This window comes from Nesoenas mayeri (assembly GCF_963082525.1).
Source record: "Nesoenas mayeri genome assembly, chromosome: 2".
NCBI lineage: Eukaryota > Metazoa > Chordata > Aves > Columbiformes > Columbidae > Nesoenas > Nesoenas mayeri.
In genome coordinates, this window is record NC_137543.1 from 134,444,996 (window position 1) to 134,466,940 (window position 21,945).

Here is a 21,945-nt window from a genome sequence, read left to right on the forward strand (position 1 = left end):
ACATTTCTTATAGACTAGGCAAGACTACGCTCATCCTCCCTGGATGATGATGAGCTAGCATATTGAGGAAGAGGGGCTGAGGGGTAGAGGAAGACTTAATGATGTCATGGGGAATGTACTGAACTTCTGTGGCCAAACAGTACGCTTTTTACTCCTGTGAATAGTTCCACTTATTTCAGGTGAATAGTCCTGCAGGATTAAGCCACTGATGATTAAGAAATGTTTGAAAACATGGCTAAAGCCCCAGTCTTATTTGAAGTCTCAAAGACAGGGTAGTTTCTATCTAACCTAATAGATCAGAACCTCGACTTGCTCATTAGCTGAGAACCTCTGCCCTCCTTATTAGGCCCAATTCTCTCAGATGAACTGTCAGATGGAAACTGCTGCAACTGTACACAGGACAAATTCCATGTCATTAATGGAATAGGTGTTTAATGATTTTGGATGCATCAAGTTTACCCAGCTTCTTAAAAGGTTACTTCTCAAATATAATAGTGGCTGTGACAACAAGGATCATTTGCAGAAAAGGCTGGCACTTCCCAGGCCATCAAACCATCAGCTTTATGTGCTCACATGGTGAATGTATTCAGGGAGTTTGTATTGGTTTCTTAAGACAATGTTGTTATTACTAATACTGATGAGCCAGTAATTCAGCCTTCATTGAGATCAGTAGGAACTCTAAGTAAGACCCACAACGAAATTAGAGTTTGGACCATTAACTATAATATGCAGCTTTCACACAAGAAAGGTTAACGTTTGCTTTAGAAGTTTTATTTCAAGTAAAAACTTACAAGACAAGAATGTTTTAAACCACAGATATCTACAAGTATTTTTTTTTTTTTCTCTAAAAATACAAACAGATGCAAAATCACAGTGATAACCCTGTATTTCACTCAGGTCACACAAGCTATAGCTGACACTGGACTTTAGCAGATTTTGTTACCTGATTTTATCCTAGCTTATTTTCTACAGCAGAATAAGAGCTGAAGAGTTTAGCAGAATGGAGTCTGTCAAGTTATGTGACACCATCCTATAAAGCAATGGGAAGGGGCAAGAACTGTTCCTGTATTGGGATAGTAGACAATTATTTTGAAAAACCATTGCATGAAAATGTAGATAAAAAGAATAAGAGATTTTCCAAGAAAAAATAGGCCAACTGTATTTTAAACACTAAACCTCACTCAAAAAGAAGAGTTCTCATGTTTCTGTTACAGTTACTAATCTCAGATTTAATTCAGGCTTTTGTGTTAGTGTGAAGGATCTTTGCTGTCAACAGGAAGCTGGAGCCATATAAAGAAGCCCAGCAAATTTAGCCCAAAAGGACAAGTTTCCTTCTCTAATGGAGACTTTGTTCTCTATTATTTTATTATGTTCTGATAGACCAGAAGACTGCTATTCAATGAGACCTGTACAGGCTAGAGAGCTGGGCAGAGAGGAACCTAATGAAGTTGAGCAAAGGCAAGTATAGGGTCCTGCACCTGGGGAGGAATAACCCTATGCATCAGTACAGATTGGGGGTTGACCTGTTGGAAAGTAGCCCTGCAGAGAAGGATTGGGAGTCCTTGTAGACAATAAATGAACCATGAGCCAACAATGTGCCCTTGTGGCCAAGAAGGCCAGTTTTATCCTGAGGTCCATTAAGAGTGTGCTTAGCAGGCCAAGGGAGTTTATCCTCCTCCTCTGCTCTGATGATTCCATATCTGGAGTACTCTGTCCAGTTCTGGGTTCCCTGGTTCAAGAAAGACAAGGAACTATTGGTGACAGTCTAGCGGAGGGCTACAAAGATGATTAGGGGACAGGAACATCTTTCTTAGAGAGAATGGCTGGGAGAGATGGGTCTGTTTAGCCTGGAGAAGAGAAGGCTGAAAGGGGATCTTATCAATTCTTACAAATATTGTAAGGGTAGGTGTCAAGAGGATGGGGCCAGACTCTTTTAAGTAGTGCCTAGTGACAGGATAAGGGGCAACAGGCACAAATGGAAATGCAGGAAGTTCATCTGAATACAAAGAGAAACTTCTCTGAGTGTGACAGAACACTGGAACAGGCTGTCCAGGGAGATTGTGGAATCTGCTTTATAGATATTCAAAACCTAGCTGGACACAATCCTGTGCAACCTGCTATTGGTGAACCTGCTTCATCAGGGGTGTTGGACTAGATGATCTCCAGAGGTCCCTTCCAACCCCAATTATTGTGTGATTCTGTGAAATTAGAGTTCATCCAGGAGAACATCAAATAAGTGCTCTACCTGCAAGGAAAATTATGCTAGCAAATGAAGAAACAATCTTTTTGACAGGAAACCATCCAGGTACAGATGTAAGTTTTGAAGGCAGCTACTTCAGGTTGGATACCAGTGAAGTGCAACACACACCCATCTCTCAGCTGCTTCATGCAAACCCTTGCTGCTTGACTCAAGCTGCTGATGACGTTTTAGCGACGCCACTTTGGTCTCAGGTGATTGAGGTGTTCAAGCTATCTTCAGATCTGCCAGATTGGACATGGTTAGACAAGACAAGTATCTCAGCCACTACAGCTAGAGTTGTGCTATTCACCTGCCAGCAACTCACCATTTGGGCCAAGAGAACATCTTACTGGAATTCTAATAGGACTCCACAGAGGCTAAGTGACATTTTAGGCGGTATAGGCATTTTGCTACTTCTCTGCAATAATATGCAACATAATATCTAACAGGAGAGAACACTGAAATGGTACTTTTAAGTTCCTTAAGTTCCTACCTTTAAGTTCCTTAAATCTGTATCCCTGAACCAAGTCAGGTGACAGAGTGGGTGGGAATCTTGTGTGTTTGGTGGTAGATATATTTTCATGCATCAAGTTATATTGATGACATCTCTTCCTAGATCCCACAATGAAAGAATTTTGATACTAAGCCAGCCATTACTTTTGCCTATAATGTATCTGTTAGTTTAACAAACTCAGCATGAGTACATGGCTCCATCACATAGGACTGGGCAGTTTGCTTTCTGAGAAACACTCACAGAAAAATATTTTGTTCCTTTTCTCCTTTCAAAAATGTTTAGTCTGATTATTTGATCTCTGTCTTTGATTTTCTAGTGGAGTATCTGTATAAAGAACTCTTCTGGACACTTGGAGTTTGTAGGTGAAATAGCTGATGTTGGACAGTATGCCATATCAACATCCTTTTACTTTGAGCTTTCCAATATTGCAAGTAATGAAGAAATGGAAAATATCTGAATAAACTCACTAGGAATCAGCATCATGAGTGGTTTAAGACGTTCTGCCACCCACAGGCAGTTCTCCATAGCTGCCAGCTCTTGCCGCAACACCAGTTCATCAAGAATGGGGATCTCTCCCGCCAAAAGAAAGGCATCTGCAGAAGATCTTGCCCTTGAAAAGGGTGCTTTCCTTGGCTGGCCTAGCCTGAGTTTGGCAAGTTCTAGGCACATTGAGACACTTCTCTTTGGGAGAGAGCACCTCAGCTGAGCTGACAACAAAGTAGGAGCTGGCAATCCCTTTGTGTGTGTGTGTGTATATGTGTGTTTTGTTGTTGTTGTTTCTGCTGTTTTGTTTTGTCTCCTCAAAGGTAATACACTGCCTCAAAGAAGATTCCACCAAGTTTTGAATGCAGATACTTGTCTTTTTGCAAAGCCTAGGCTCTTGTCCCCTGGTATTTTGAACTCACTGATAGCAGAATTTGCTTCTTCATTCCCAAATTGAGAGTTTACCTCTACTAAAGGCAGAGGTTTCCAATCCTCCTGAGTCTACCCCTAAGTCAGCACTGAAACACCGGGCAGATAATCAACTTCTGTTCTTAGTGGGAGCAGAGATCTTTCCTGCTTATTATAAAAGCAGTATTCTGCTGATCAGCACCAACTTGCTTCCTCATAGAGGGCTGCTTTGAAACTGTGCTCTTCGACATTACTTTTAGTTTTTTTCCCTGTTTATAAACAAACAGGATACAGGTTTCTTGTGCTGATACTAACTACCTTCATGCGGAAAAGAATCCGACTCACAGCCACGTTCTTATGAATATGGAAAAAATATACTTTTGTTGAGTGTAGATGGTCAGCTCATGTTGTCTCTTTTTACCATGACTATTACCATCTTCCATCCAAAGAAGAATATTCTTGGCCAATTTTTCATTGTATTAATCTCACTGAAATCTACCTTTGGGGAATCTAGGATTCTCTTGTTTCCTTCCCTTTTTTTTTTTTTTTTTTTTTTAATCTCTGAAATAAACAAGACTTTCATAAAATTAGAGAAAGGAAAAGGTTTATCTTTTGTATTTACCTTTCTAAATAAATTTTCCTCCCTCCCTTTTTAAGCAAGAAAAGACATTACTTCCAGGATGAATTTGCCCTAAAGTGTACTTTGCCAGGCCAAATATAAGCAATTCTAATCATAGCCCAAAACTGCCTCTTCAGTCCCCATCTTGTAAACTAGAGTAGAAGGGTAACACAGACTCACACAGAATCACAGAATCAACTGGGTTGGAAAAGACCTCAGAGATCATTGAGTCCAACCCTTGGTCCAACTCTAGTTCATTTACTAGATCATGGCACTAAGTGCCATGTCCAATCTCAGTTTAAAAACCTCCAGGGACCTCATACTTTGTTAATAGTTCTGTCTCTCTGATTGAAATACACAACCTTTTACAGAACACCTCTTGATGAGAGGTCAGCAGCACCACTCTGGCATCTTTCATAAGCAATAAGTTGCCTGCGAGGGAGGAGAAAAAGAAAGCCTCAGTTGATAGGAATCACTAAGACCAATGCCATCTGTAACTCTCCCAGTGTGGCCATTTGTGTTTACTGGTCTGAGGAGTTGTGCAACTGGTGCTCCCTCATCCCTTCCAGTATGGCACTGAAAAGAGGTTTACAGCACTCATAGTAAGAAACAAGTTGAGAGATCACTTTTGGCATATCCCCTCTTTGCCAGTGTTTTATTTATAGTTTTCTTCTATGCCACTATTTTATTTATGGTATTAAATATATAAAGATATTATAGTACAGCAAAAAAGCTATTATAGAAAAACAGAAGCTGTTTTGTCCAAGAGCTGTGCTTATGAACAAGGCCACCTGGTTTAACATCCACTGATATTCAATGATATACAGAACTGAGATATTTTCCTTCTTTTTTTATTAAATCAGATATTTCATCTGTGCCGTGCTGGTGCATAAAATACAGAACATTTCTTTCTAAGGAACTGAAATGACTCAGATCTTATCTTTTAGGAGAGAACAGTGTTCTGAGTTTTGTTTTGAAATCAGTCCCTTGAATATCTTCGCTGCCTGGAAGTACATTAGTATTAAACAGAGTTTATCCCACAAGTTATTATGTAGCCACTGTAAATAATATATAAATACTTCACCTGTATCTTAGCTTAGCACTTCTTTTAGTACTGAACTCATTTTATTAACATTTTTTTTTATTGGAATTGTTAGTAAATCAATCCCTTACCTTCTCCTTAAGGCAGTCAGCTCCTCCTGGTGGCTCCTTGCAACCTGCAGCCAAACAGCCTCCTGGATTTTCTGCGTTTGTCCTTGGACTTTGCTGAGCAGAGCAATGAAGGTAGAGCTGTAAATTACTTTTCCTTCTTAAAATATAGAAAAGAATGGGGAAATCTTTTGCCATTCAAAGTTATTGATGAAAAAAATAAACTGAAACAAATGTTTGCATTATTCCTTGCATTAAAGCTTCTTGTTCTTTTCACACCCTGAATCTTATGAGTCATACAAATGGGAGCTGTAAGAGTCTATATTGCGCGATTACTCATGTTCCTGCCTCTGCTACACCAACACTTTTTGAAGTGTATTGTAAAGCTGTGCAATAAAGCCCAAACTATTCTACAGACTGAAGGCTGAAAGCCTGAAAAAATATTTGTAGCAATATCTTTTCTTTTTAGATCTTGCCTTCCCGTAATCTTAGCAACGTTACTCACCAAGTAGTTACCCATGTGTTCGCATGCTTCTCAGAGCAGGTCTCTGTCACTCAGCCAGAAACACATTTCTGACAATCTGCCTAGTTTTCCTTCCTCAGTTTTACCGCTGAACTGGCTGTCTCTGCCCTGACGCTTCACCTGTTGAAACTGCCCAGTTAAACTTCTGAGCAGCACCCAACAGTGCCGGTACAGTCGTCACATGCCCTTTCTTACTTCTGAACATCATCAAAAACAACAGAAAAAAGCAGAGTCTCTCCCTCTCCCTTCATGTCTTCATAACAGACTCGGGGAATGCCCAAATAAAAAGACAGCTGTTGAACTGCGAATTGTCAGTGTATTAGAAGAACAGCTCTCACAGTGATACCTATATATTGAATTTATTATATACGACCACATGCAAAACTTAGTTATCCCTTGATACATAAATCTTCTTTCAGGAAAAAAAAAAAACTAAAAACCATTTGGAGGAAAGAACAGAAGAAGTTCCAATAAAATCCACTGGTAACAAGCTATCAGCTGCATGGCAGGATGTTATACACCCAATTTTCAGTAAAGGGAACAAGATCTGCTGCTATTGCTGCATACCAGCACCAGTTTTCAGATTTTAGGTCTCTGTATTATGTTATCAGTTATGATATTATCATATATCAGTTAACCACTGAAGCTGTGCTTTTGGTGTCCATCTAAAAGTACCAGCAAAAGTCCCAATTTTCAGAAGCAGGTATTTAATGCTTTGTGAGAAATAAGGCATCATGCCTCATGCCAGGCACCTACAGAGAGAGCCAACCCAAATCAATCGCTAGGATCTTAGCAGGAGGTTAAGAACCCACGCACAGCACAGCACAGCAAGCAGACAAGACAAGCTTCATTTCTGATATAAATACACAATGCACTGAAGAAAGCCTACAGGCATCAAGTCTTTTAGGATCAGTGTAATTAGCTTACTCAACTATTTTGGTGTTGAAAATGAAGCCTTGTGTGCCAAAGCACATAAGTAACAATTAGCAAATAAATTTCTGTCTCTAGCCACTGGGAGGGAGAAAATTGTGGGTACTATCTTTAATATCAATAAAATAACACAGTAAATGCTTTTAGAGTTTTTGAAATCCCTACTTATGATTTTGAGGAAAAATGAGGGGTTATCTTGTGGCCTGAGGCAAGTTGCTATAGTTCTTCAATTCACATGGATTTATACTGTTCTCTGCAACAAGCCATGCAAATATGGTTCAGGTTTTATTGTCACACAAATTTCCAAGATCGAGATTTTAATTCGTGCTGTACATATGAAAGTCATCTGACCAATAAATCTTTTTGTAGTTGACTGTTGAAGATGGCTTCAAGCCAATGCCGAAGAACGTTCACCTTAAAGTAACCCCTTTTTATTTCTGTAACAGCTTACTTTCAATTGAAAAATTATTATTAGTTATTATACTTGTGCCTTAATCTAAACTGAGATCAGGAACTTACTACATTAGGTGTTACCCACAAAAACACTACGAACGGTCATTGAAAAAATTAGTTTGTGACTCATATAGGCAAGACGGATTCAAATGAAATACATTCCATTTCCTAGTGGGCAGTGATGTTCAGGCAACTTAAGTTGAATGAAAATCTTTATTATTTTCTTTAATAAATATTTTCCATCTATTAAAGATTATTAATTATATTTCTAGAGTTGCTTGAAATGGGACAACTTGCATTATTCAGTGTTTTAAGATTATAAAATTTGTAATAAGATTATTCAGTGTTTTAAAAGATACACCCCACATTTGAATGAAAATCCGAAATTTTGTAGTTTTCCACAAAATTCACAACCTCCATGAATTTTGACTCAGGAATATCAGATCAAGTCTTTCACTAGCATCATTAAAGAAAAATAATTTAACAAGCAGAGCTACTTTTTAAGAAAATACAGAACGTATTAAAAACATGCACATGCATACTTCCACAAGCTGTATGTGCAGACTATTAACTTGTTAAGCTAGTGAAAATTATTTTTAATTCCACTATAGGCTCTGAAGGCAGCTTTTGACCCCATAGTGCCTGGATAGTATAGCTGTTCTTTAGTGGCAAAAAAAAGAGTAGACCAAACTAAGCAAAGTCAATTCTGTAGCTGTCAGGAAAGCCTATAATATATTCTGCTCAGTCTTGCAGTCATGAAAATTTCTAAAATAGCAGAACTGCAACTGACTCAGAATCCCATCTAAAGCTCCCTGAATTCAATAGAAATTCTTTCGGTCAGTCTAATGGGCTTTGGGTCATGGCCTCATGCATTAAATTAATTTATATAGAAAAAAATCTATTTCCTTTTACTTTCAATTAATCAGAGGACTGAGTGTGACCTATTGGTGGAGTGGTAAATAATACAGAGAACAGGTCAGTTGGACAGAGCGACTTGGATCATTTGTAGAGGTCGGTTCAGATCCAAACATGGGTTTTAATGCAGCCAAATGCAAGGTCTTCTATCTAGAAACAGGGAATCTTTGTAAGATAAGGAAAGCCATTGTTCAGAGCAATGATTCTGTCTCCAAATTGATAATAAATGGCTATAATGTTAGAGGACCGGCTGAACCTGATTTCCTTCAGTGAGCTAACGTGATCCTTAATTGATTTCCAAGCAAGGGAACATATGATAAAAGCAGTAAGGCAGCATTAATGGCACCATTAATGTAATACTGTGTCCAGAATTAATATCCATAATTCTGAAAGGATATCAAGGAATTGGAAGTGATTCTAGAAAGATGCAATGATGCAGTCTTCAAAATATGCCTCATTGTGAGAGATAGAAAAAACACAGCCTATTTGGTTGATCTGTCAAAAAAACTGGAGATAATTCACAGATTGTTTACACGGAAAAAATATTTCTGATAGTAAGTAGAATTTTAATCTGGCAGAAAAAGGTATGACAAGATCCAAAGTTAATCTAAACAAAATTTGACTAGAAGCAAAGGGAGTATTTGAAGCAGTGAGGAGAACTAACTTTTGGGACAAAAGGGATATTACAGTTAGCCAATATTGTATCATTTATGTAAGACCTTTACCTCAAAAGAATTGGAGTGTGTTAAAGAAATTAATGGATGACATTTTTTGACTTCTAGTATGTAGGAGGTTGAACCTGGATATAAGAGGCTATAATGTCTTTTCTTTTAAAAATCTATGACATTGCAACATGAGAAAGACGGATAAATGATAGTTATTTGCTGAACCACGTACGGCGTCTTTTCCAGGTTGAATCTGGTAGACAGCCCATCTGCCTGAGACCATAGTAATGACAATGTTATTAGATAAATGGTTTGCAGTCCACTATGGATGACACAATCCCTTATGCATGGAGCTTTGTACATTCTGTATCACTAATGAATATCAGATTTTATTCTCCAGTTGCAGATGCACCTTGAGTCTCTCCAGTCTTGGCAGCCAGGTAGTGAGACACAGATAGACATGCAGGAGATGCAGAAGACCGAACAAGTTCAAGCATCTTTGTGAAGAAGTTTTCTCTGCTTTAGTAGAAATCTAAAGGTTTATATCATGTGGACAAGAACCACAGAATTAGTGGTCCATTTAGGCACCAAATAGATTAGGATCCCAGTAGGAGTTTAGGACTAGGGGACTTCGCGGGGTCCTGGGATAGCAACCAACACAGTACAGAAACAGGCCCACCAAAGAGGACCAATGGATAGGTCTCCACCAGCTTCAACCAACTGTGAACCAAAGAATCCCAATAAATCCTGGCCCAACCACTTGGTGCAGTGAGCACTGTCGCACTGTTTCCTGTCCAGCTGGTAGTATGTGAGCTCATTCCCCACTACAAGACTCACCACAGTGCAGTGACTGTTGTGGGGACATGACACTAATAGCCTGGAATTTTTGCTGTTGGGGTGATGGAAGAAGACCAGTAGCATTTTCGTACACCTGATGCACAGCCACATTCCTGCCAAAGTGTACAGACCAATAACCTCAACAGGGGAAGAGCGACTTCAAGTCCAATTGCCACTATGACTGCTGGTTGTGCATTTATTTCCCCTGGTAGAGATATGAGGCCCAAGCAGGAATTAAGAGAGTCATGGTTACTCCCACCATAGTTAGACATTTCTGTTCTACATTACCAATCCTTCTCATAGTAATCATGATGAATCAGACAGTGATGAGCAAGTGAAAAGCTAAAACCACTAAACGCATGAGAAAATCTAAAGGGCACTTAATAAAACTCTTTGATTGGCTATTTCAACTTTTAATACAATCTATCATAATTAATTTTGATGATCTTAAGCTAAATTAAAAGCAACAGGTAGCACTGCATGGAAAGAAAATTATAAGGGTACCTTAATGGACCCACCGAACGTAGTGCCCTGTAGGTAACCATAACTTAATTTAAAAGCACACTTGATATGCAGCAATACACCCAAGTAAAATGGCAGGTGATCCTCAAAACAGGATAAGAAGTAGCTGTTGTATCCATCCTCAGCCACAGTAAATCTGTGTGAACGCGGTGCTTTTCATTAAGCAATCAATAATATATTTTATTAGTTCCAGAACACTGCATACAACCCACTAGAAGCAATCTCACTCCACAGTTTTGAGTGTGAATACCACAATTAAACCAAGAAAAAATAAATTAGTTTTTCTGAAATCTGGAGGTTTTCGAGTTCTAAAAGTCCAATTACAAATTAGCAAGCTGTGAATAATCAGATTTAAAAAAACCCACAGTTTGAAAGCTGCATGAGCTTTACTTGTAAAATCTGTAAAGATTTATGAAGTTAAATAGTAATTGGTGGCAAATGAGAACAATGATGATCGTCAAAGGAATAATCATTTTTCACTTCTAGTTTTGGAAATAATACCTGGCCTTTTGGGAGCACCACAATCTTTCTGCAACACAGATGTTTGAAATATACACAAACAATGAGATAGCTTTGTGCGCTTCCAGGCTACTAAGAAATATATCTGTTTTTCTGAAAACATCCCATCTCCCAGACATCTTCCAGTACAGTGGTGGACTAGATTTCCAAATGTGTCCATTCACCTGCTCCCATTAAGAGGGGAAGATACTTGCTGTTATAAAAGTTTGGAAATCTGGTTTACTTCATTACAGCACTAGGCTGGAGATAACCATGTCTTGAAACTCATCCAGATCTAGATGCTGAGGACTTTTGAAATTCTTCCTGGCTTCAAATCAGCATACTAATATCAACTAGTGTGTATATGTTTCATATGGATATGATGCAGCTCTTCATCATGTTTGTAATTCAGTCTTGGCATGGTAAATCTCAAGTTCTAAGAAGGAGATAATTTTGCCTATCGGTCTCCTTTTAGCATATGAGAATGTAAAATCAAACATAGTGAAATTTTCATTCAGTTACAAACTCTCACTGCAGTGAATGACCCTTTAAAATTGTTAGGAAGCTGGGCCACTCAGAATATGAGAGGCACATTTCAATCTGGTTGCATCGGAAGTGCTCAAGAGTAAGAGTGAATGGTGAGGAATGTATTTTCAGGCTTACAGAACACATCTATTCTCAGGGACTGGCTGAAAGGATGAGAAAATCAATCCTATAAAGTGGAAACATAAAAATAAGAAAAAAAACAGTGTCCCAAGGACTTCACAGTCTATTCATTAAATCCCCTATGCTGTTCAAGTAGAACCTTATGTAAAAATTGACTATGAGGTGATTATTTAGAGTCTTAAGGACTAATTTCAGGACTAAATGACTGTAGATTTACACCTGTAAAGACAAATAAAACCTCCTGTATGAAGCCACCACAAGCAAAAGAAAGGGTGGCTCAACAGCTGGGACATTCGGCAAAGACTTAAAAGAATTCAGTCTGTATTTTAATTCAGCCATAAACTTTCAACAAATTACTTAAGGCACAGAATCTTCTGGTTAATAATAAAATACAGCTAAACTTTCTTCTCTCACACAGCAAGAGGATCTCATCCAAACTGTTTACTGGGAAAAATCCTTGGTCCAAACTGTCTTCCAAACGATGTTTGACAATTGTCTGGGAAAGTATAATACGACCCATAATATGTCAAAGGGCACATTAATGAAAGTTAAACTTTCTGGGCAGTTGGATGTCATTGCCTAAGACTGTATCTCATTTCTATTTAATATATTACTGTAGTTAAATCCATGTGAATGTGTGAAAAATAAAGAAAAGAGCACTGTCATGTAATACTGTAGTACTATGGGCCAGAAAGATCTGTGAAAACAATCAAACCTTTCTGTAAAATAATGAAAATAATCAATGATATAGTCATGCACCCATGAAGTACAAGACTGTTAAACTTCTCTAAGATTCTGCTCTTCCAATCACAAACTCTGCCTTAAAGTCATGGGACAAAGTTATATGAAATTGTCAATATAGATGGGCAGATGTGAACCTGATATCAATACATATGCGTTGTACACCAAAGCACAAAAGTGCACAATTATGTCTCACATAGCCATTCCCAAACACATACAATTTCAGACTCGATCAGCTAACCCCATCATAAGCTTGTCTTCAAACTATGGTCCATTTCAAGAATCACAGAGCAAATTCCATTCACTAGAACTAGGAGGAAGAAAACCTCTTCAGAAAAGGCCCAAAGATTTTTTTAAATAGAAATTTAGGCCCAGCTTCTTGAATGTGGTTCTTCTGTCTGGATTTTTCACAGAAATAGAAAGGCAGCAAACAGTCCTCCATGACTTAAGTGATATTTAATATTTCTGGGGGAAAAAAAAAAAAGGAGAAGAAAAAAAAATTAAAAAGGTCGTTTGATTTAGAGACTTAGCTGATACAATTCCACTGAGAGTTATGAAGGTTTACACTGGTATAGTGTTTAGGTAAATTGTCATACCTCTAATCCATAAAGTGGTATCGGGAGAGAACAAAGATATGGCTGTTTAAACGTTACTGGTTTTGCCAGTAGTTTTCTTACCAAACTTCACTGATGTTGTAGACAATCAATGCAGTGCAAATTATCCTCTATTTCAAAGATACCAGCTTTAAAATGAAGTTCATTTTCTTGCATAAATAGGATACAACATAAACAAAGCTTCTTAGACAACTCAATATCGAGACTGAAAAATACTTTCAGTCTGTGCTAGTTAGCATAAAACAACACTATGTTTCCCTGAATGGCTATACTAAACATTTAACAAAAAAAAAAGTCTACATTTAGAAGCCGTAATTTGACTGGTTTCAGTTGCAAAGCCTTCTGATTACTACTATTAAAAAACTTACCATGATTCATGCCCATTTCTGAAGAAAAAAGCTGGCTGGAAACAAAAAATCTACAACAATAAGTCGTACATTTTTCATTAAATTATGTTTTTCCTATGAATATGGAGCATTTTAAAAGCTTTTTAAATAGAAATTATTTTTAATTTCAATTTTATTCCCACTGTGCAGGCTACCATTTTTAGTCAACCAGCAAAATGGAGAGAAAAAAATGGGAAAATAAAATCAGGGTTAAAATATGAAGAAAAAGTCAGGAAATTAATGGATCTTTATTAAATAAATGTTTTTTTAGGGCTACTTTTCAATAAGAGGAGAATTTTAAATGAATGGTGCTAGAATTGTGATGAATAGCCCGATGAAACTAATGAATGTGATAAAGTCATTATGTAATTTTTCTTAGAGCTCACTTTCTTACTTTTTTAAAGAAAATAAATTAAAACAAACAAACGAATAACTAAAACCCTGCAGGCCCTCAACAAAACAAAAAAGCAACACTATAAAGAAATTAATATCTTCTCCAGTACAGCACGGTAATTTCTAGTGACACCCTGTTGCTACCCAGCCATAGCTTTAGGATCACAGAACTGCTGAGGCTGTTGAAAGAGGGACATCTCCTATGAAATCTCCTGCTCAAAGCAGGCTCACCTGGGCTCAGAAAAGGTTGCTTGGGGTCCAAGTAGGTCTTGAAAACCTCCAAGAATGGAGGCTATGACTGACACTGCAAGATCTTTCTAAGGCAGAGAGGATACTCTAGTGTGAGAAATCAGTTTCTTCATTCCAAATACAGACGCACACACATTATATAAGCACCATGCCTTGGTTTGTTGGTCCGTCATGGACACTTTCAGCTCTTGGAACATCTTAACTTCCTTGGTGCATTTCGTCTAGATGGTGGTACTACAAGAACAAGTTTTGCTGCCAAAGGTAAGAAGACATCACCTCCAGATGTCAAGCATTACTGACTCATTATTCAAGGATGGCATCTTACATAGGAGAGAAAATGTAAACAAATCTGGAACACATGCAGCTTTGGGCTGGGAGAGTCTCATGTCTAATACTTGAGTACAATAGAACCTAGACACGAGTTTGGCAAGGAATCATCTCAGTCTCACGGCTTACACAGTACAATTACCTGTCTGAAGCTCATAAATGACATGATCTCCATTGACATTTTCAAATAAGTTTTAGTGTGTACAACAGCCTATTTTAAAGTATGTTATTTAAGAGCTGGTTTGTTCTCCGTGGAACTTTCAGCTGGACAGTGTCGTAATTTTCAAGTTTTGGCTAGTTCATTTTACAACCATAAATGGAGATATGGAGAAGTGTAATGAATTATACTCAGTAGTTTTATGGCAGCAGTACACTTAATCAGTCTTCTCATATTGTTATATATCTTGGGATTATGTGTATATATGTGCTTTTTTATGTATGTATATATATATACACACACACATACATATGTAATGTTTACCCCACTTCGTCATCTGCTTAAGAAAAGATTGATGATGAGAAGAACTATAGGTGTAATTTCTCAGGTAGTTAACATGGGTATTCATATTAAATTTAATTTACTTATTGCCAAATCAGCACCCTTTATTAAAACAGCAAAGTTATGTTAAGAGAACAAAGTATGGATTGTATTCCCTGGCAATGTGAAGAGTTCAGGAAATGAAAATTTCTTCAATCATATATAACATAAAGAGTATTGTTAGTGCAGAAGCCTTGTATCAACTTCAGTGACTCATTTACTGATTATTCTTTCATTGTTTTAATGCCATTATGAATTAGAGCTCTGCAGTTTAAATAGCATCAAATACATGGAATAGAACCCCTGTGCCTCAGTTAACCTTAAACAAGTTTCTAAAAGCAAGAAAAACAGATTTAATGGATGCAATGTCATTACACTGTGGAGGGGTTGCTCTTAGATGGAGACTTTTTACTGAACCAGCCAGGAATTTAAGGGCTAACTCGAGAGTTGTGAATGGGACCTGCTGTGAGAGAGAAGCAACTCCACAATAACAAGGCCCCAACGTGGTGTAAATCAACAGACCTATCAGAAGTGAGACTTCAGCGCATGGACAGCTCATGAACATAGATGATATCCAATTAGCGAATCCATGCTTGGAGCGTGGACGCATGATCAGTGAATAGTTGCATATATAAGGAGGCTTGTTTCTGTAATAAATGGCTCTAGTGTGATTCACATTGAATCGGAGTGCAGAGTCCTTTATTCACTCCAACATTACACCATATTATACATGCCAGAAGGAAAGAAAATAATATAGTAGAATAGCAGGGCAACATAAGAAAGACATTTTCTATTTAAAGCTTCAGAAAAATGAACCAAACCTGTGAGGAAGAGGCTGAAATGCATGTATTAGTGCATCCTAAAACATTAAGATACTTAAGGTTTTCCATCCTTTATAGCTTTCAGTATTAAAAATTTGATGCTGTTCCAACAATACCTGGAAAAAGTACTTTAACTGTTTCTGCAACCTGATACTGTATCCACTGATTCACAATGAAGTTTTTATTTGCTTCATTACATTGTTCTGCTCTCCTTTCTAACTGGCTTCAGTGGAAATAGTCCTTCAGTTGCAACAAATATTTGCACTCTTGTTTGCAATATTAGCAGTCGCTTCCTACCCTTTTGGAAATTACTTTGACCCTAACTTCAACTCAAACCATAAATAAAGGAATGATTATGTGATACTGTGATATGGACTCTAAACAAGTTCTATGAATCCGGCAGGAGACTTCCATTGATTTCATTGGAAGTTTACTAAATGATGCTGGAGGTGCATGGTCATTTGATTGGACACTTTTTAATGAAGTGATTACTTTCTTCTTTTCTCACTAAAGCAAACAGATTGAAAATCGTTATATGTCAGAGTCCTGTATATGGCATCTGGGACTTGTTCTTTGGTAGAGATGTCTATGTGTTATGATGTTTTAATTTATTTACCTTCTTTATGCAAATCAGAGAGACTGATAAAGAGCTCTGAAGAGATAGATAATCAAGCCTGACAGCTAAAAAGTCCTGTCAGCATTTAAGCAGAGCACCCAGGAAAAGGCTAGCTGCCTTTTGAGAACAGCAGCAGAAACTTTGAAGACTAAGGAAAGAGTTCTGAAATCCCTGCTAATGCCACTGAGAATAGTGCTTTTGTTTTGCCAGATAAGTCTACCTTAGCTTTCACTGTCATTTCCATTATCGAATGATCTCCATTCTGAAAAAGGATAACTAGCTATTGATTCAAATGTCAGCAGCTTAAATGCTATTAGCCAGGGGCATCATCAAAAGGGAAGGCCACTGCATCAACAATATTGTACACTCCTGCTCTGCAGGACCACATCTCCTATTCTGTGTAGGCAGGCTTATGGCTCAGCATAACTGTGCATCTCATAATCATTCATATATTTATCCTCACAAAACCTCTGCAGTTCTTGCCCTTATTTTAGAAGCAGGTAATGCATGTCTAGGCTGCAGTACAGGCTAGGCTACAGGATACAGGCTGCAGTAGAGCATAGGTTTGCCCAAGCTAGCTTTTTCTACTGCTTTGGTACCATTAGCTGCAGTGTGGCCGCAGCAGTACGGAAGATGGTGCAAGGCAATATGCCCTTAGGAGAAGGAAGGACATGAGATGCTTCAAGTGCTTGAATTAACTCCTGTTGCCTGACAAAATCACAGTGGAACTGAACCAAAGCCTCCAAGTGAATTGATTGGGCAGTTCTTTCATGCTGTAGTTATCTTAAGATGTCCACATAGAGTTTGTTATGGGTTATTTCTTTCCATCCCAGTAACAGCTAATAGTGCAAAGCCTGTACACAAAAGTAGGTACTGACAAAGCAGTGAGAACATAGACAGACTCCTCTCTAAAGAGTTAACTGTGTAATATTACAAAGCAACACACACGTAATAAATGACTATGACAAAGTGTAGTAATAAACATCTTTTATGCACATGGTTCTGGGAGCTCCCAATAACTAGCCCTCATTTTTTGTCCTCCAGGAGATTACTAAATCTCTAAATATCAAACTGAATTCCTTAGACATCCACACATCTGATTGGGAGCCTGAGATGTGTGCAAGCCTCCTGTTTCACCTCTAATTCAAAAGATCACTTCCAGGAAGCTCTGAAGGGGAAACAGTGAGGCACTTATTTCCTTTTTCCTCTTTGAACCACCTCCTATGGATTGCACCAGTTAAAGAGAAAATCTAGACCTAATATCCTGCAAAGAAAAAAATGTATTTAACTTCACTAAAAATACTGATCTACACTTTCTTGCAGAGCTTGTCTCTATCAGAAGGAGATAATAAAAACTAGCAGATTTATGTCTTATAAAATTGAAGTGTTTCTATCAGAACCAAATGATTATTCTTTCCATATAGCAATCAGAAGGGTTAAAAGTAAAAATGTTTCTTCATTTTTTGCCATGCAGTCCATCTCCTGAATAAGGACTTCTTTTGAGCTGCTTAGCACAAAAGTGCATCTGGAAAATGTCAGCTAATGTATTTCAAAGTTATTATGTGAAAATAAAACCCCCGAACATATTTTTTTATGAAACCTTCCAAGAAAATTCACTTCCGAGACCTGGCATGAGAATGAGCAGGAGACATTATTCAGCTCCAAATAATTTTATGAAAAAGGTTTAAATGTTTGGAAAATATGTTGGAACTGTAATTTCCCCCTTAACCAATAGCCGCAGTGATGGATTACATGACTGATAGAGTGAATCTATGTGTATACACACGTACACACATCATTTCATTTGTTTACCTTTGGATCAAAAATAGAATGTTACAACATTTGTTTTATCATTTTCGATCCCCCTGAGGCATTGTGACATTTGGTACATTTATTTTTCCTGTTAAGAGATGATTCTTTAATTCTTTGAAGCAGGTGGAGGAAATATTTAGCAGAATGTTTACACTGTGACAACTATACATCAGGGAGGGAAAGGAGGAGTGTGTTTGAATGTGCACAGAAAGCCAGAAGTTGATTGCATTTCTTTCTTCTGCACAGCCCAACGTACAAGCTAGACAGAATCTCTGTCCTTGGTGGAGGTAAAAACAAATATATAGATTTCAAAGGTGCCATAGGCCTCTTCCCATTAACTTTGGTTCAGCACCTAAGTCAGGTGTGAGCACTTAGAAATACTGGAAGCCTTCTTACTGTCCAGCTTTGAACACCAAGCTTGACATTCTTTCTCACAGACAACGGAATAAATTCCTCCAAAATTCCTTTCTGATGATTAAAAGTAAAAGCTTTTCCTCCTTTACTCCTTAGTACTTTATGTCAGGTAACTTAAAACAAAGGTCCCTATACATCCAGAAAATAGCTACATAAATGTAGAGTTTAAATTCTTGGAATAACGTCTATGCTCTTCTTTGCACATATTTTACCACTCACAGTATGTGGAACACACTGACACATCCAGGTGACCTCTTAAGCTCTAGTGTTCTCCCTTGAAACTGGAGAAAAATGAAGAAGCTGAACTAAAACTCAGTTGTGCCTGACAGGCAGACCATGCTAGCTTAAGTTCAGAAAGGAAAACCTGGGAAAATCAACTTTTGTTCTGTTAGTGAGGTTGTTAAAAGGATGTGGTAGAATACTGCAACTCACAGGTCTTGGTCATACAACTACAGCTGAAACCAGACCTATTCTCTTTTATTGTTCTATAATGAAAGTTTATGACTGTTATTTCTGTCTTTTAGCAGATGGGACCTCTGTGTAACTTCATACCTTAAACTCCTCAGGGATATATCAGGATGTCAGTGGGAAGAAACTTATAACCTTCTTGCTTCTCCCAGGCAGCCCTCATCTATTGACTGTTTTCAGCAAACCCCAGTTTCTTGGGGAAATTCCAAATTTAAACCCACCTGTTGCAGGACAAAGCTCTAAATGCCATATCAGGAGTTTTCCTGAATTGTTCCACTTCACAGGCCAGGGAAAGGAGCACAGCTTTCCTAATGCTCAGATGGGTATCCTGTCCAGTGGACACTAAAAATATACCTTTTTCTCTGAGGTCAATTAATATTTACATATTGATAAGGGAACTTCCACACCTCTCATATGATGTTTAAAATCAGGGCATGACACGCAGTGTATCTCCTTCTCTCAGAAGGACAGGAATATGGATGTTCAGCTTCTGGGAAATTATCTGAATCTCCCTGGACTGTTAGGTAAAAGGGCAACATTCTTTCCACCAGCAATACAGCATATCTGTAATTATGTTTTTCTCTTTGGATATCCTAATACAAATATCATGGTTAGCGCAACCTGAAATAATTTAGTTTCTGATTTGAATGAGGAAGAGCAGAGACACTTTTATTTGATCTGAACCAATTACGATTTTTTTGTTGGTTTGCTTAGACACAAAAATGGTTTGAATATTCAGCCAATTTGATATGTACACAGATTTGTTGCCTGAGTAATCACTACCAATGGGATCTTTAAGCAGCTATGTGGCTGGCAAGTACATGGTTAATTAGGTAACGCTGTTTTCAAAGCATACACATATACAATGAAGCCAAAACATATAGGGTAGGCACCCACAAAAAGACAGTGTATGTTATCCATATTGAATGACGGAATTTGCAGCTCTTCAAACTCTATTCAAAGTTTTGTTCTACTAATATTGCCAGGTGCATAATTTTTCCAATAGTGCTTTGCTCTTGTTGACCACTGAGATGATCGCAGCAGAAGTTACTGTTTAACAGAAGTAAAGCTGATGCAATCTAAGCCAGAATATTTTCCATCTTTCTAAATCAAAAGCATGTATATGAATAAGAACATCCTGTATTAATTACTGAGCCTGATCAATGATATGACACATTTTTTGTTATAAAGACTTCTGTGACAGAAATATTCTGACGATATAAAGGATACCATTATAACATCCAGAGAGCTACTGTGTCACCCCTATTTCAAAAAATAAGAGCAATAATTTTCAAGTTATCTAATTCTTAGCAGGGTCCACTAAAACCCAGGGATCTGCTCTGTTTAACAAAGTCTCTGTATTCTATCAGATATTGTAGCACTCCACTCAATAAGTTGATTAAAATGTTTCCCTTGAATTTTAACCTTTTCGCAGAAATCACACGGGAAAGGCAGTTTGATTCTGTGGAAGAAAACCATCTTATTTTTCCTGAGTTGACTCCTGTTTTATAGCTCACTGGCATTAACGAATTTTGCTCTCCATGCCATTGTATATTCCCCTTGCTACTGAAAGGATGAGAACTGGAAATTTGCTTCTTTCTGCTTTAGCTAAACATGTCTCTCTCCAGGAAAAAAAAAAAAAAAATAATTAAAAAAAAAATATATATATATAATTTATTTCCCCTCCTGAACTATTTTTGGGAAGCCTAACTTCTTTGACTATCTCTACCTACTTATTTTGTCACCATTCAAAATCTTTATTTAATGTGACTTCAAATTTTGATGTGCCTGCTCTCTTTTGAAATAGCGTTCAATGAAATGACACATTTAAGTCACAGTATTGTGGAGGCCATGATATAACAAGAAGAGCAAAAATCAGAAACCTGGACTCTGTCCTTAGCTTTGTCAATGATGATCTCTGTGATTTTGGACCTTTGCTTTGTTCTTCGGTTTTCCAGACAATTCTCACTTCTACCTACTTCGAAAATAAGCTGCACTGGGAAGGTACAGTCTTCTGTTGGATACAAGTGCACAGTGTTTAGCACAGTGGGGCTCTGATCTCATTTGGATCCTTTAGACAAGAGAGTACTACAAATAAATCATTAAATAATATTCTTATATGCAGTTAAGATTAAACCTAAAGTTACCTTATCGGAGTGTCAGACTTGTTCCTGTGATATTTGTCTGAAACTTTCTTCTTACAGTATAACAAATGTGCTTCAACTCCATTGGTCAGCTTCTTCCTCTAATGCAGACAGCCTAATGAATTTTTCTTAAGCCCCGTGCAGCTAGTTTCTTAGTATTAATTTCAACTTGAAGTTATTGTGCAAATTATATCCTAGCTGGAAATTGAACCACGTTGACCACTGAAAAAGAAAAGCCTAATATATGACCTGTATTAGTCAAATTTGCCCAGCCAGCAAAGTACAGTTGATTTTCGCTACTGTAATGAGATGGTTTGTTAGGCAAGTTCTCCCCCCAGTGGCTGCAAGTGTTCATGAGAGCAAGGATATGCTCCCCAGTATAATGTTACAGAAATGCTGGAGATGTAAATCCTGCCTATATAGCTCAGTCGACCGAAACCTAAAAACATTCTCTACATTTTCTGCTTTTTAGAATTATTTATCAACATGGGTCGGAAACTCTGGTTTTGAGGGGTTTTTTGTTCATCTGCTTTCAGCACAGAATTGCAAGTCAAGCATTGCATTTTCATTATGCTGTCAACATTTTAAAGTTTCCCTGAGTGATATGCAACAGGATTAAGAACTTGAGAAGAATTGCTTCATACTTACAAAATGTACAGACTCTTAATACAAATAACTTGTCACCTCTTAGGTACATGAATGTCTTTTCACCATAGCACACAAGGGTCACACACGATTAAGACTGTGTGACTTAGATACGACCAGATAAATTTGGGAAGTAGTTGTAGCTGGGAAGGTTGTTTTTCAGAGGAGATGCCTGACACACTGAAAGGCTGTGGTATTTTGCCTGATTTTTACCCACACCTTATCTTAAAAATAAAAATTGCTTTGGCTGAATTTCAGACAAGGCTAGGCAGCTTTCTAGATAATGAAGTTTCACAGCCATCCTGTCTCCTACAGTGGCAGAACCAGAAAAGCTTTGCTGCATTTTTTCTTTAAGC

At 37.7% G+C, this 21,945-nt stretch overlaps 1 long non-coding RNA gene across 1 annotated transcript in view; it reads right to left on the bottom strand.

Annotated features, from left to right (window-relative positions):
- Nucleotides 1–4,574: 4,574 nt before the first annotated feature.
- The window catches only part of LOC308037653, a 144,409-nt gene continuing 127,038 nt past the window's right edge, over nt 4,575–21,945 (bottom strand). The window contains exons 2-3 of the long non-coding RNA XR_013921845.1: nt 5,437–5,529; nt 4,575–4,695 (exon numbers count right to left, since the gene is read on the bottom strand). This is a non-coding gene — a long non-coding RNA (uncharacterized lncRNA). The remainder of the gene's footprint in view (nt 4,696–5,436; nt 5,530–21,945) is intronic.